Raw genomic sequence first — 12,427 nt, forward strand, 5'->3', positions numbered from 1 at the left:
CAGATTCAAGCGGTTGCTAATTAGGGAAGGGAGGGGATGTGAGATCAGGGAGAAACAGTCAAGAGAAACAATAGTGAAGCCTTGGGGCAAGGTCCTGGTTTTCCATCCAACAGATACAAAGATATCGTGGAGCTGTTTTTCAGATACTTGAAACCCCCTCCACGTGGGAGAAGTTAAGGATTAACGATGGCATGCTGCCCACAAGCACGTAGACCCCACACCAATTGGAACCTGAAGGTTGATGATGCTGACTCCTACTTATCTCACCACCAACCCATCAGAAGAATGTCCCCAAGCTGATCACGCCCTCTTTGAACAATTACTATAAAACTTCTCACCATCCTCTCCTGAGGTGGGGGTGGGGTGGGGTGGGTGGGCACAGTTTTTGAGGCGCTAGCCTGCTGTGTTCCCTCTTTGCCTGGCAAAGAAATAAAGCTACTGTTTCTCTTTCCTCCGAAATTCTGTCTCCATATTTCTATTCAGCACCGGGGTACTGAAGCCGAGATTTCACGCATTCTGTTTGGAAGGAAGTCACTCTATGCCGCCTACACTTAAGGAATGGGGAGTTATGCTCCGCCTCCTGAAGGGTAGAGTTTATTTATGTAAATTGTTTGAAATTCTTCCGTATGGGAGTTTTCTCTATTCTACCCCTCTTATTATTCTATCACTTATTTATATCAGTATGGACTCATGGGTATTTTTTATACTTTATATTATAGTCCAATACTAGGTAATTTATATTGTTGTTCAAATTGTTCCAGCTTTGGCCACTGGAACCACTTTCAGTTGGTTCCTGTGTCCCTGCGACATACCCTCATCAGTTTGCTTTTTGAGAACTTCCTTACTTTCTGGCACTACAAGAAAGCATTTTTTTTTCTTCTATAATATAATTGGGAAAATGATATAACCTCTCAGTATAATTACAAAAGCAAGATGTTGTAAATTGATGAATATTAATACACATTCATCCATAACTAGGGCTTTGTATCTTGAGTTGTTTTGAGTTCACTTTCCTATTCACATCTTACTTTTACCTTGGTTTAGAATTTAACCAATGATTTTTTTTTGGTAACCTTTCATATTATAAGTAAAATGAGAGCGTCAATGAACTTAGAATTACATGCCTTTTATTTAAAGAGGAAACTGAGGTACTTATTACTGATAACTAGGAATTATATTATCAAAAGACTGTTAATTCAAAAAACTTCCATGCTGAAAGAGGCAAATTTATATGTTAAAAGAAGGAAATGCAAAAGAAGCGGCTTTCAATTTACTTTTGAACTAGAATAGTCTGCAGATTAAAAGATACTAGGTCCATTTTAATAGAGGATAAATCCCCAGTATCACAAGGATTATGGAAGAAAAAAGACCTTCTAATACTCAAAAAGCATTTCCACAGGTGTAATTAGGCAAAATAGCAGGGAATTGTACGAACAGTTATTAAGAGGAAGTTGTCATTCTCACATTTCTGGTTCTCTTATTTATTGTACATTGGGAAAGATAATAATTTCTAATGTTCTTTCAGATGTTCAAATTTATTCTTTGGTTAAGCAATAGGCAGCAATCCCAAAATGTATTACACCATAGCTTATTTATGAACACACTTGGCTGGTACATCCAGTAGCTTTCTTCATGAAATTCAGTATGCCCAACAACTAACACTTAGTTTACTTCTTGGAAAGACAAGAACAGAGCAAAAGTTCTATGGATGAGAAAACAGAATCAACAGGAGCACTTGGACATCAACTGGAGTCCCTGGTTTTCATTTCATTTGCTTTGTTTTTCATAACTACAATGTCTGACATAAGAAGAACTGTTATAAGAAGAATACCCCCTATATTTACTTATCATCAATCCTAATTTATTACATAACTGACCTCTTCAAATTAGTCTCCCTGAATGTTATGTGGTTTGCTGTCCACATACCTGAAGCAGAGAAGAGGGAAACACTGGCCTATTAAGAATTCAGTCAATCAGTCAATTAATCAATGCTTTCTGAGAATCTGCTCTTGGCTCAATATTGGGCTAGGAGCTGTAGTAAACAGAGAAGAAAGAAAAGACACTGTCTCTATCCTTAAGAGCATTATAATCCACTGGACTAGATAAGATAGATACACATGAAACAGAGAAGAATGTAAGACTTTTGGTAAATCGTAATTTAAGACTGCTAAATAAAAATGTAGAAGAGGGTAGTTAAAATAGAGCTATGATAAGTCCTTGAAGGATGTGGAAGAAATAGATAAGCTGAGAACAAAGAGGAAAGTATTACAAGTCAATATATATAATGTAGAAAATTTATTGTAGGAGTTTGGCAGTGAAAGGGAGGAGGAAAATAGGAGAGCACGTAGAAAGGGTATCAGGGTTAAATAAAAAATGTCTTTCTCCTCCTTGCAGAAGGGAGAGTTATGCTGGTATAATCAATTGAAGAAAACCACGTCTTTGGGCATGGGATGATTGTGCCTCTGACTTTTCCACAAAAATCTAGGAACTGCATCAACATAACTTTGTTCAAATAAAGATCACCAAGTGAATAAGCACAAGTTCTGAAATTCAGATTGCTAAATGTGTCCACCCAATCACTAAAATACTGGCTGATGGTACCACCTTCCCAGATCATATAGATTACTCATACCAAGAGCCACTGTGACCTGAGTATGCTGTCACATGACAGCCAGCAAAGTGGCCTCTGCAGATTTGTAAATCTACCTACAGATTTGTAATTTAACCATATCTACGTCTCATTAATTCATCGCTGCCTTTCCTCTCTCTGGCAGCTCTAATAGCCCTTCAAGTAATCCTTGCCAAAATAATATACCTGGTTTTCTCTCCATGTGCTTTTTCCTACTTGACTTTTCTTTTAGGCCCTAAACATAGAATTTTCTTAAGCTTTTCTCTCCTTTCCCATCCATATTCAAACCACTTGGTGGTATTTCTCTAATCTATTGTCACAAACTATTATTTCCTTTTCCTTCAAAATATAATCTAAATCCTTAAACAAACACAAGGACAATAAATACAGTACAACATTGCTCTTATTAAGAAAGAAGTAGGAAAAAATAACCACCTATCTTCCTAGGAGAATTCTTACCTTTTGGCCATATCCTCTCGAACCTTAGCTATTTCTTTTATCATTTCATTTTGTGAGGGCAATGTCTTTATCCCTAAAGAGAAAAATCAAAATTTTAAGTGTAAAATTACCTCAGTATGAACACTAATCCTATTAACAATTACCATGCTATGCAAAATTCAAAGGAATACAGGTTAGTTGTCTGTAGCAAGGAGGTTACACCTTCACTTGATCACCTTACCCTACCACCACCAGAATATAATCATATTAACCTCAGTAGCTTACTCTTTTCTACTTTGCCTTTGGAAGATATTTCTCCTAATCTGCTTTCCAACCAATACCTGCCTCCTCCCTAACATAGTCTTTCAATTGGGAAATGAAATATGGACATGAGGAAATGATAAATGGCCTTAAAAGTATACGGAAAATGAGGTACAAAGTAAAAGAGTGGGGGGAATATGGGAAACACACCTGTACTTGTACTCTTAATAACAAAGAGGCTTTATACCTCAGGGAGAAGGAAGTAAAAGTAAACTCTCAGTCCTGTTTTATGCCTAAATCTCCATGGAAGATAAGCCTTACCTTCTAAATTTTTTGATTTACTGAGAGTGAAGGGTAAGGTCAAGGGCAACTCATAATACGAAATCTTAACAGATAAATTTCAGCACAAATGAACAGTTCCAGTAGCAGGAATTTAACACCAAGGACATGGCTAGACAAAGGTAGAATAGTATTTAAGTTGACATAGACAACTCTCAATTTAAATGATTAGCCTTATGCCCAGATTTACAGGCACTATGCCATGTAGAAAACTTTAGCCACATCTAACTCTAAAGTGTTACTCCACAAAATTCTGGAAAGTGTAATTTTAGAATGGGAATATATCTTACCTAATACAATCCTTCTCTCTACAAATACATTCAAGTGGTTATCTCATTCCTCCTTAAATATCTCTGGTGATGGGGATCTCATCACCTGAGGAGATGATTTAATTGTTTGGCTGCTCTACTTGCTGGAACATTATTCTTTTCATTGACCCCAGAACCTGGCTGTATGCAACTGGCACTAGTGGACTTAGCTCTGCCTTCTGGGGCCAAGGAGTCTAGTATTAAAAAATGACAGCGTTTGAACCACTTGAGAACAACTGTCATAACTTCTTTAAGTCTTCTCATTATTAGCGTTAAAGCCTTAATAGTACTAGTCCCCCATATAACAGGTTTCACGTTCTCTGCCACATTGGTTACACTTCTCTGGGCACACTCTAGTAACTATCCTGGTGTGTCCCTCTTAAAACATGAGACTCAGAAATTCAACACTCAAGAAATAGGCTTCTGTGCTTTGCCATGTGTTCTTTTCATTTTAGCCTTGGGAATTACTATGTATATTCATAAGTCAATGAGGAATCACTGAAATGCTTCATTTGAGGTTAATCACAGGTTTTAAGAGGCTCATGAAACACATTTTGAGAGTTGATTTGCAAATTATTTCTAATAGTACAACCATAACTTTTACTTCTCTTAACTAAAAACATTATGGAGGAAGAGGTCCATTTTCTGCCTGTGAGAGGCAGCCAATTCATCCAAAAAAAACCCAACCAAACAAAAAATCACTATAAATTAGATAGGTAGATAGATAGGAATGTATAAAAATGTGTACGTTACCCAGTGGTGCAATTCTTTCTTAATTCATTGGTACTGTTGTTGCAGTGTTTCCTCATTCAGGCAACATGTCTTTTTTTTTTTTTTTAGAAGATACTTTCATTTATTTATTTATTTATTTATTTTAAATAGATCTTTATTGGAGTATAATTGCTTCACAATACTGTGTTAGTTTCTGTTGTATACAAAAGTGAATCAGCCATATGCATACACATGTCCCCATATCCCCTCCCTCTTGAGCCTCCCTCCTATCCTCCCTATCCCACCCCTCTAGGTGGTCACAAAGCACAGAGCTGATCTCCCTGTGATATGCTGCTGCTTCCTACTAGCTAACTATTTTACATTCAGTAGTGTATGCATGTCAATGCTACTCTCACTTCGCCCCAGCTTCCCCCTCCCACCCTGTGTACTCAAGTCCATTCTCTATGTCAACAACTTTTTTTTTTTTTAATTTATTTTTTAAATTTTTGGCTGCATTGGGTCTTTGTTACTATATGCGGGCTTCTCATTGCGGTGGCTTCTCTTGCTGCGGAGCAGAGGCTCTAGGCGAGTGGGCTTCAGTAGTTGTGGCTCACGGGCTCTAGAGCGCAGGCTCAGTAGTTGTAGCGCACAGGCTTAGTTGCTCTGTGGCACGTGGGATCTTCCCGGACCAGGGCTCGAACCCCTGTCCCCTGCATTGGCAGGTGGATTCTTAACCACTGTGCCACCAGGGAAGCCCTCTATGTCTACATCTTTATTCCTGCCCTGCAACTAGGAGTATCCTCCTTCCTATCTTGCTCCTCCTCTTATATTACCAGTTTAAATCAATGGCCATAGCACCTGAGCAGATTCTTTTCTCTCTTTCATCTCCAACATACATTCCATCCAAATCCTTTCAAATTCACCAGTGAAATTTCATTCAAATTTGTCTCCCCATATTCCTTTACCTTAGTTTAAAGCCCTCATCATGTCTTACTTGGACTTTTATCACAGGCTTGAAACTGACCTATTTCCCATTTCACTCCCCTGTAACACATCTTCTGAATTACAGATCTGATTTGACTCCCCCTCTCCCAGTTAAAATCCTTCAAATGTTCTCTGTTGCCTACACTGAATGTAAACTTCTTTCATGGCACCTAAGGATTTTTCTTGGCTTTGCCTCTATAAATATCTCCAGCTTCATTTTCTTTAATTCCTGTAATACTTTGTTTTCCAGAATTCTGAACTCCTTGTAGTTTTTAGGACTTGGTTTATTCTGTCATTTTTCTCTAACTTTGCATAAATATCATGAATTGTTCTCTTTTCTGTTATGGTCAAAATGTCCTTGTCCTTTTAGTAAACTCTAACTTTCCTTTACAGTGTATTTGCAGTTGTAGGGAGAATTGGGTACTTGTTCCTTCCTGCTCCCATAGCCAGCTTGTCTACATTGTTAATGGACACTTGATTAGAATATAGTAAGTATCTGCTGAATGAATGAACACATTAAATGTCTGTTTACTTGTCTGTCTTCCTTGCTTGACTCTGAGTTCCGTAAAGATAAGAATTTTCTGTTTGGTCATATTTGCATCTCCAGCACCTAGCAGAGGGTCTGGCATATACTAAGAGGCCAGTAAATGTTAGCTGAAGAATGTTGTTGAAGAACAGTGTGGAACTGAAGTTCAGAGATTTCCTAAGGGTTGCAAGACAAGGTTCAAAAGGGGCGAGCCTGAATTATAACTCTGTGGAACTAAGTCTTTCAGTGGGCTCTCAGGCCTAAGGCAGATTGTATTTATGTAATCCTGACTAGTCCCTGCATGTTTAATCTAAAGATAATGTTACAAGAGAAAGGAGGTGTGGTTGCCATTCTGCTCTTTCAGTCCAGTCCAGCCTTTACCATGACTGGAAATTGAGAAAGTAGTCTATAAGCTGAGATCCTCAGATAAGAACTTTCTACTGTAGAGTTTAGAAAACCTCCAAAACTAAACTTGCAGACATTGAATAGAGATGTATTAGCTACCTCCCATGTGCTAAGCACTGGTCTAGTCTTGGAAGACAAAGGCAAATAAACATGATACTTTTACTTAAAGAGCTTTCAATATACTACAAAGAGAGGGAGGAAATAGGCTTTTTCCACACAAATAACGAGTAAAGAGAAGGCATACCAGGCAGAGAGAACAGCAGAAGCAAAGGCACAGGGTACAAGAGTACCTGCTGTGTTTGCTGCATAGTGGGTAAGTCATTCAGTGCATCTAGAAGATTGTTGGATGGATGGTAAAGACTAGTGAAAGATGGGCCTGAGAAAGCAGCCTGTATCCAATTTGTGGAGGAACTTGAATGCCATGGTATGACATAATGCCTCCTTGTGATCCAGAGAATTGGTATCATTTCATACAGTTTGCAAGGTTTTCAAGGGAAGAAAGTTACTAAATGAAAGTGGAACACTTGCAAGGGCTCTTGAGAGGGCTACAAATGAGACAAAAGAAAACTAGATTTCTGTCAAGGCAAGCAAGTGGGTTCAGTGTTCTATAAAAGGGTGGAATATTTTCTTGACAAGAGAATAGTAATTCTAGAGAACAAAGGAAGAAGGGAAATGGGGCTTGGTAGGGAAAGGACAGGCCAGGGAAGAGGACAGGCTGAGTTGGGCAGGTGTGAAAGAATGGGAGAAACTAGCTGATTCTAAGTAAGGTCTTAAAATTGGCACAGTGAAGGTAGAATTCAGAGATGAGAAAGGCAAGGATTTGGTAGGCAGAGACAGTAGGGCTATGGGTACAACAAAAAACTCAGGGTTCCTGTTGGAAGTTTGATAAAGTTATAGGGATTCTCTGATGATTCCTTCCTTCCAAGTGTTAAAAGAAAGCTGGAGGAATTAGCACTAAGCTTTGCTAGCAGAGGAAACTGGGCTTTTTGTGTATTTCCCCTAAGATCCCCTAATGCTGTGGCCATGATGCAGAATCTTCCAAATACTCATTTTTCTTAATCCTCTCAATGGTTCACTTGGTCCTGGAAAAGAGTCTCAGTTGTTCTAAGTGTACTAAGATGCTGTGGCCTATTTTAATGCAACTTTTTCCTCTTATTTAATTGACCCAATTAAAAGATCCAATTTATATGACTGGAATTAAGCCAACTTAATGGTTTACTTGCATTGGATTGCTGGTCCAGTGCTCAAGGAGTACATGATCTACTGGATAGAATTGAAAGGAATTAAGAAATGAAAGAACTTTGAGGAAATTTGGAAAAGTTTTTTATCTATCAGCTCTAACACCATTGCTTATTTTTTCTCTGCTACCATGAGGATCTTTACTAGGGGAGAAGATGCTGTAATTTCAACCAGCACTTTGAATGGTTTTAATTAAACATTAGTAATGGTAGCAAATTTTATTATAACAATCATAGAGTCAAGGAACTTCTTTGTTAGAAGGGACCTTAAAAATCATCTGATTTCTCCCTATTCTGAGGCTTGAATCTACTCCACATTGGCCTGGCAAAAGTTTATTTTTAATGTTAAGCTGATATTGTGCAAACCCTCAAAGTTTCGCTCCGTGTTTCTAGTTCAACCCTTTGAAGAGATACTAAGGAAATAAAACCTTCTGCCTTGGGGCATCTCTTTAGATATCTGAATGGAACTTTCATATCTCCCCTAAATCTTATCCTCTCTAGCCACACCTCTCCAGCTCCTTTAGTTGTACTTCAAATGGCACATTTTCAAATCCCTTAACCATTCTTGTCTCGCTCCTTTTAACGTACTACAGTTTCACTTTTTAAATATCTTTGGGTGTGGTCTGACCAGTTCAAGGAAGAACAGTTGTAAATTCCAGGACATTATGTTTTTTTAATAATGCCAGATATAGTGAAGTCTTTTGGAAGCCACATCATTCTTTTGATTCATATTGAGCCTACTATCTCAAACCTCAAACTTTTTTCTCACATTCTCCTAGCCAAAACTTTCTGAAAGAGGGAATATAAAGAGAGGAAAGTGAGAATTCGAATGGCTGAATTTTCTACATTCTGGACTAGTCTTTAACCAGGTCTTAATTTTTGGCTTAAATCAAATCACAGCACTTCTATATTTGACTTTCTCTAACTATAATTAAAGAAGATTAAATTCTTTTGCTTCACAAATATATATTAGTTGTCTCAAAACTAGATGAGTGGATTTTAAACTGGAGTGCACATTGGAATCACCTGGGGAACATTTTCTCAAATGTGGGGCTCTTATGTCTGCCCCACCCAAGACTTATTAAATAAACAGCATCAGGCAAAGCATGCCCATTCTGGGAAAACTTCCTAGTAGATTCTGCTATATATCCGTGGTTATAAATTACTACTTTATATTCCCTCAAAAATTAATTATTGAGCACTAATTTTGTGCTAGGCACTGTTACAATCATACATACTGTCTCAGCTATTTATGAGCAAGAACATAAACATAATTAAACACACCACTAAGAAATTAGATAGTCATCTTACATGGTCACTTACCTTTAAATATTTGAGTGACCCAGTGTCCGTGGAGCTCTGAAACAGGCATAATGGCACCCAAGGGCTGGATCAAGCCTATGATTGCAAGAGTTGGCTTTTCTAGGTTAGGAGGGAAGACCTTTTTATACAGGGATATCTTGTTTTTGATTACTTTGACAGAATCTTCAGGAAAAGGAAAGGCAGGACTTCCCTGGTGGCGCAGCAGTTAAGAATCTGCCTGCCAGTGCAGGGGACACGAGTTCAATCCCTGGTCCGGGAAGATCCCACATGCCGCAGAAAGATCCCACATGCCGCAGAGACACTAACCCCGTGCACCACAGCTACTGAGCCTGCACTCTAGAGCCCAGGAGCCACAACTACTGAAGCCCAGACGCCTAGAGCCCGTGCTCCACAACAAGAGAAGCCACCACAATGAGAAGCCCATGCACCACAACGAAGAGTAGCTCCCACTCTTCGCAACTAGAGAAAGCCCTTGCACAGCAACAGAAACCCAACGCAACCAAAACAAAAAACAAACAAACAAAAAAACAAACGGAAAGGCAAAGCTATAGCCTGTAGCAAAGATAACAGCATCAATGTCATCTTCCCTGGAGCCATCCTCAAATATGGCCACTGTATCTGTGAATTCCTACACATTTGTTTTCACCTTCACCAAGCCAGAAATTATGCAGTTTGGCAGATCATCATTTATAGTTGGTTGCTGACTCAGAGGTCTGTGAAAGATGATAAACAAGGAAAAACGAGAGAGATCATGAGAGAGAGAGATCATTACCATGTAAGTAAAATTCTACTTTGATTGAGGTGGTTAGTCAATATGCCAATAGTCTCCCTTTATTCATGAAATTTGGGAAAGGTCTAATGTATACCAGCTTGATAAAGATAAGGATCTCAGAGTAAAAGTTGGACCCTGATGGCATTGAAAGAGAAGGTGCTGGAGAAGTGAGGGAAGGATTGTTTTGTTTGAAGATTACATGCATGGTTTCTCAAGGACTAATAATGCTCTCAGTGATATGATAAGGCCACAGTCTAGTAGCTTCTATCCATATGTCAAGAAATCTGCAGAACTGGACTACCAGCATTCTGTTGAGTCTCTTTTCCGCTTCAAAGGTGCAAGAGCTAGGCTTGGACCATCATTTTCCAAATGGTATAATAAATTACATGTGTATAGTGACTTACAGTTATAAATTGATTGTACATACATTAACTTATTTGAGTTTCACACAAACCCAACGAAGGAAGCAGGACAATTGTCATTATCCAGATTTTATAGATGAGGAAACTGAGGCCTAAAGAAGTTAAGTGGCTTGCCCAAGGTCACACAGCCTAGGATTTTAGGATTTATATCAAAATGGTTTTTTATGAACTCTCTTGAGCTCCTCTGGGCATGGTAAGTAGTATTTCCTAGAAATAGCATAGGATAAGGTGCAGAATCTTGGACCTTTCTAAAAGCAGTGTGAATCCTTGGATCCTGTGTTAACAGACTGAGAATCCTCAGCCCATCATGTTCAGACAGAGCTGGCCTCTTCTTAGGAACAAGATATGTTGAAACAGTATTACTTGTTTGCTGCATTTAGTAATTCTTTGATGCAAACCTTTAGGTACAGATTCTGTTCTCATTCCAACCTCATCATTTCATCTTTCTCTCCAAACTTACTCCTTTTCAATAACAGTACCACCATCCACATTATTACCCAAGCCACAAAACTGTGAGTCTTACATCTGGTCACCAAGGCCACCCTTTCTCCTCTTAACATCCCCAGAACAGTTTTACTTATTCTGTTTCACCTGGGCCATTACAGCTGTCTTTTAGGGCCTCCTGCTCCATCCCCTTTCAATCTATCTTCTACATCATTTTTGGAGTGATTGTTCCAAAATATATTTATTATTATGTCACTCACTTGCTTAAAATCTTTCAATGGCTCTGGGCTGTCTTCATTCTAAACTTTTTATTTAGCAGAGCATACAAACATTTTCATGTATCTGCCCAGTGAACCAGGAGATGTACTCAGTCACTCTTCCATCTTCGCCTATAGTCCAGCCAAACCAAACTATGTGCAGGTCTCAGAGCATAATGTATTTTTTGCTATTCCAAGACCTTGTATTTATAATTAGAATGCTACTTCCTTACCCTGTTTGTTTGACTATCTCTTATTATTCCATAAAGCCTCAATTTATTTTGTGATCACCAAAGTTATGGACGCTACAGTTTCCATAATTGGGTGAAATAAATGCCTGAAAGGTTGTTGGCAGACACAGTCTCAAAATATCACCCCACTGATTAATTTCAAAGGAAAAAATATCTTTACACTAAAGAAACCTAGTAGATACCACCTAATCCAAGTGATCAAATTCTACATCATTAATATGCAGTAAACTGCTATCATATGGCTCCTGATGTGATCCACCAAGAAGGCCCAACATAACATATGAGTATTCGCACCAAAACTGTTTAACCTAAATCTAATAGAGGAAGAACAACTATGAAAGTCCAAATTTAGAGACTTTCTGCAAAATAAATGGCTTCAATTCTTAAATAAACAAAAATCCATGTCAAAAAAATAGAGAATTATTTCAGACTGAGAGATTAAAGAGGTATGACAACTAAATGCAATGGTGTAATACCTGACAGAATCCTGGATTTAAAAATAAAAAAGCTACAGGGAATTCCGTGGCAGTCCAGTGGTTAGGACTCCACACTTTAAGCCACACGGCATGGCCAAAAATAAAGAAAAGCTACAAGTATTATTGAAACAATTTGGGAAATTTGAATATGCAGTATATTAGATAATGGTATTTTTATCAATGTTAAATTTACTAAGTGTGATAATTATGTTTATGTAAAGAATGCCCTTTTTCTTAGGCAATATATGCTAAAGAATGTAGGGTAAAGTGTCTTATTGACTGCAAGTTACTCTCGAATCGTTCAGAAAACAAAATGTATGAATACATATATATATATATGGATGCTATATATGTATGGATCTATCTATCTCCAGAGAGAGGGAGAGGGAGAAAGCAAATATAGTAAACTGTGAATAATAGGTGAATCTAAGTGAAGGGTATATGGGTGCTTATTGCACTCACTATTTTATAGGAAGTAAATCTAAACATTGGACATCCCTGGTGGCACAGGGACACGGGGACATGGGTTTGAGTCCGGGAAGATCCCACATGCCGCAGAGCAACAAAGCCAGTGTGCCACAGCTACTGAGCCTGCACTCTGGAGCCCTCTAGCCACAACTACTGAGCCCACGTGCTGCAACTA

The 12,427-nt window shown here is 38.4% G+C and overlaps 1 pseudogene across 1 annotated transcript in view; it reads right to left on the minus strand.

Annotated features, from left to right (window-relative positions):
• Positions 1–601: 601 nt before the first annotated feature.
• LOC309655925 (flavin-containing monooxygenase 5-like) overlaps positions 602–12,427 on the minus strand; it is a 31,998-nt pseudogene continuing 20,172 nt past the window's right edge. Inside the window, exons 6-8 of the transcript XR_014268607.1 lie at positions 9,479–9,875; positions 9,163–9,364; positions 602–3,161 (exon numbers count right to left, since the gene is read on the minus strand). The product of XR_014268607.1 is annotated as a flavin-containing monooxygenase 5-like (transcript). The remainder of the gene's footprint in view (positions 3,162–9,162; positions 9,365–9,478; positions 9,876–12,427) is intronic.

The sequence above is a fragment of the Balaenoptera physalus genome (assembly GCF_965194825.1).
Source record: "Balaenoptera physalus genome assembly, chromosome: 1".
Classification (NCBI taxonomy): Eukaryota; Metazoa; Chordata; class Mammalia; order Artiodactyla; family Balaenopteridae; genus Balaenoptera; species Balaenoptera physalus.